At 39.7% G+C, this 4,192-nt stretch overlaps 1 pseudogene across 1 annotated transcript; it reads right to left on the bottom strand.

Moving 5' to 3' along the window:
• Positions 1-515: 515 nt before the first annotated feature.
• Positions 516-1,131, bottom strand: LOC308257812 (GTP-binding nuclear protein Ran-like; annotated as a pseudogene). The gene has a single exon. The product of its transcript is annotated as a GTP-binding nuclear protein Ran-like (transcript).
• Between the last annotated feature and the right edge of the window lie 3,061 nt (positions 1,132-4,192).

Here is a 4,192-nt window from a genome sequence, read left to right as displayed (position 1 = left end):
TGTCTTTTTATCTTGTTCTTAGATTTGATGTGTGCCCTGAGAGTACCCGTAATCCAATCTTACTGTGTTCTTAGTTGCATCTTGAAGTCCTCTTTATTCTTTTCTGTGCAGTTGAATGATAATATTTACTGAAAAACTCTTTCACTTCCTTTTTTTTTTTTTAAAAAAAAGAATTTGAAGTACAATTTTATTCTGATTCTAAATGAGAAAGAATGGGAACGACAGTGACAAACACGATTGCACCACTGACTTGTGATGTTCAATAGCAGTCTTGTATGTGGAACTCAGTAAGGAAACGCCTGTGTTCCAAAACAGCTAAATCTGCAGGTCCAAACCGTGAAGGTATTTTTTAACTGCCACATTTACGCTGAAGCCCATTCATCTCCTCGGTATCCCAAAGATGAAGCGCACATTTTACTTGGCTGTTTAATCAAGTGGCAAACGCGCCGCAGCACTGACACCACAGGACAGTGGCCTGTAAAAGGACTTCTGAGCTGGGCTCCAGCTTCTTTTTCTCACCGGTCATCATCCTCGTCTGGGACCGGTTGTCCGAGCAACCTCCAGATCGTGCTCCGCTGGCGCTGCCTTCGCTGGGTCCATGACAGCCTCTGGTGGCACAAGGGCAGGCTGGCGACAGACTTCAAGTTAGGGGGCCCAAACCGGAGGAAGGGCTTTTCAGAGTTGTAGTTACTTTTGGCAGAAATGTCACAGTACAGAAGATGCTTCTTTTGGTGGAAGACGATTGATTTTTGTCTTAACTTTCCTGTCCTTAATGTCCACTTTGTTGCCACACAACATGCTGGGGATATTTTCACACACTCACACCAGATCTCTATGCCAGGTAGGAATATTCTCATAAGTAACTCTTGAAGTTACATCGAACACTATAATGGCACATAGGTCTTGGATGTAATAGCTGTCTCTCAGTCCACAAAATTTCTCCTGACCAGCTGTATCCCATGCATTGAAGTTAATAGGTCCTCTGTGGGTATGGGACACAAGGGGGTGGACTTCAACACGCAAGGTCAAATTCACCAGTCAGGTGACGTTCATGAATGCAGTTTTTCCAGTACCATCATCACCAGCCAGTACAAGTTTGAACTGAACTTGCGGTTCTCCTTGGACAGCCATGGTGAGATTACTTCCAGAAATGTCTCCAGCCTGTCTGACAGAGCTGGAAGGATGGCAAAAGCATAAATCAAGTCCTCTTTCTCCTCCTTAACCTCCTCTTCCCTTTTTAAGAGTTCTCTTGACCTGCTTAAAAGCTTGACAGTAATGAGAATTGATTATGGTTAAAATAGTTCAACCAAAAATTCTACTCTGTGGGATTTTTTTTTTTTTTAAAGCTGGTTGGGGCCCGAGAACTTAGAGGTTGTTTTTTGTTGTTGTTGAAGAGAAAAGAACACTGCAAAAGAAAAAAATATATATTACAAGAGTCAATATGTATTTGATGAGAACAATTGTGATTAAAATTTCTTTGCATTTTTTCAAAAGTGAAATACTACATTTCACATTTAATTTTCAGCTTATTTGAGTGAACGTAGGCATGTCAAAAACCCAAAATGCTGATTTATAATGTTGCTAAAATGATCCAAGAGATCACAATTATTATAGATTAGATTTTCAAAAAGTGTGAATTTCCCAGATGAGTTCTCTTACATCTAACATTGGGTCTTTAGCATTGCCATTGAATGTAGTGAGTGGCAAATAAGGGAAAAGAAGTAAAATCCATATGTTCCCACACAGTTATAATATAAATACATTATGATTCATGACAACAATATCACAAAACATTGACTTGCAACCATGGACATTTTACCTTGTAAAGGTCCCCCGGTAGTTCTGATTGCCTTCTCCTCCATGCCACTCCCAGATTCTGTTCTTTTATGTGGTAGTTTTCTTCGTTTGTTTTACGTGGTAGTTTTTATTAAGCTAATTTGGGTGTGGAAGGCAAATGTTTCGTGGCTTTCTCTAAAACCTTTCTTAATGCTGCTTGCAGAGGTGGCATACTGAGAGGGTATGTGTTTGGGAGCAATATGGCATTTCTTTGTGTTTTTTTTTTTTATGGCAAATCGAAGTGTACTTAGAATTATTTTGGTGGGCTCTCTCTTTAAATTAAAAAAACCCATAGAATTTTTATGCTGAAAGAAACAATAAAGCTAGTGTAATCCCCTTTTTTACAGACAGGAACCTGAGGTCCATGAGTGGCTTGCCCAGTGTGAGATAGCCTAATTAGGGGCAAATTTAAGAAGATAAAAGTCCAGTGGTCTTGCTAGATTTTGTTGACCTCATGTATTCTTTGTTAGTCTCTGGCTCAGTGTCATGTAGATGAAGAAGTGTGTAGCGGTAGACAGAGCCAACGGTAGGGGACAGTTGAGTTGAATGTTGAAGGCCTATGCAATGTCAGATACCGAATATATTGTCTTGGATAATTTTTGTTCTTCTTTATTCCAGTATCCATCCTCCTAACCGATGATGACATTTAAATTTTGCTTAAGGGGGACCACCCCTCCCTATTTGGATGCAATCTCACTTCAACTGCTAAGGTATCCCATGCTTCTCAGGCCAAGGGGTAAGCATATGACTTATATTGGTTTTATTTTGCTATATAACAAATTATGATAAACTTAGTGACTTAAAACAACATTTGTTATCTCATAGTTTCTGTGGGTCAGGAGAGTGTGGTCATGAGTGTGGTCCTAGGTCCGTGGTCGGCAAACTGCGGCTCGCGAGCCACATGTGGTTCTTTGGTCCCTTGAGTGTGGCTCTTCCACAAAATACCACGGCCTGGGCGAGTCTATTTTGAAGAAGTGGTGTTAGAAGAAGTTTAAGTTTAAAAATTTTGGCTCTCAAAAGAAATTTTAATCGTTGTACTGTTGATATTTGGCTCTGTTGACTAATGAGTTTGCCGACCACTGGCCTAGGTTGACTGGGTCCTCTACTTAGGGTCTCACCAGATCTCAAGATGGTGACTGGGACTGTGGTGTCATCTAAGGCTCAGGGCCCTCTTTCAAGATCACTAGTTGCTGGCAGAATCCAGTTCCTATAGTTGCAGGACTAGTCTGTCAGTGGAGGAACATTTTCAGCTCCTAGAAGCTGCTCACTGTATCTTGTCATGTAGAACCTCTCTACAACATGGTAGTTGGCTTCTTCAAGGCTGTCAGGAGAATTACTCTCTAGTCTACAACAATGCAGTTTTATATAATATACAATCATAATGACATTCTGATCAACAATGGGCTGAGTATATAATGGTGGTCCCATAAGATTGACATGGAGCTGAAAAACTCCTATCACCTAATGATGTCATAGTCATTTAACCATTAAAGTGTACATTTCAGAGGCTTCCAGTACATTCATGTTGTGCAGCCATCACCACTATCTCTTACAGAATATTTTTATCACTCCAAAAGGAAACCCTGAACCCATTAGTTAATCACTCACCATTCCCCCACAACCCCAGCCTGGCAATCACTAATCTTTTGCTATAGATTTGCATATTCTGTAAATTTCATATAAGTGGAATCATATGATATGTGGATTATTTTGGTCCAGCTTCTTTCACTTAGTATGTTTTCAAGGTTCATCCATGTTATAGTATGTATTGATACTTTATTCAAAATTTTGTGTGTGTATGTTTTGACAATATTTTAGTTACTTGCCCTTAAAAATTGTGATAAAACATACATAACATGAAATCTACCAGTTTATTTTTAAATGTACAGTTCCAGAGCATTGAGTGCATTTACAATGTTGTACAACCTTCACAGCTATCCATTTCTAGAATTTTTTCTTCATCCCAAACAGAAACTCTGTACCCATAAACAATTACTCTACATTCCTTCTTACCCCCACACTTGGTAACCTCTATTCTACTTTCTGCCTCTATCTGTACCTCATATCAGTGGAATAGTACAATATTGTTCCTTTTGGGTCTGGCTTATTTCACTTAGCACAGTGGTTTCAATGTTTATCCATGGTTAGCATGTTTCAGAATTTCATTTCTTTTCAAATTTATTTTTACTTTTATTTCAGAGAGGAAGAGGGAGGAAGAGAGAGATAGAAACATCAATGATGAAAGAGAATCATTGATTGGCTGCCTGCTGCACACCCGACATGGGGATCAAGCCTGCAACACAGGCATGTGCCCTGACCGGGAATTGAACCGTGGCCTCCTGGTTCATAGTCGACG

The sequence above is a fragment of the Plecotus auritus genome (assembly GCF_963455305.1).
Source record: "Plecotus auritus genome assembly, chromosome: 9".
In the NCBI taxonomy this organism is placed as follows: domain Eukaryota; kingdom Metazoa; phylum Chordata; class Mammalia; order Chiroptera; family Vespertilionidae; genus Plecotus; species Plecotus auritus.
Note: the sequence above shows the minus strand (reverse complement) of the source record. Positions and strands in the feature narration are given on the sequence as shown.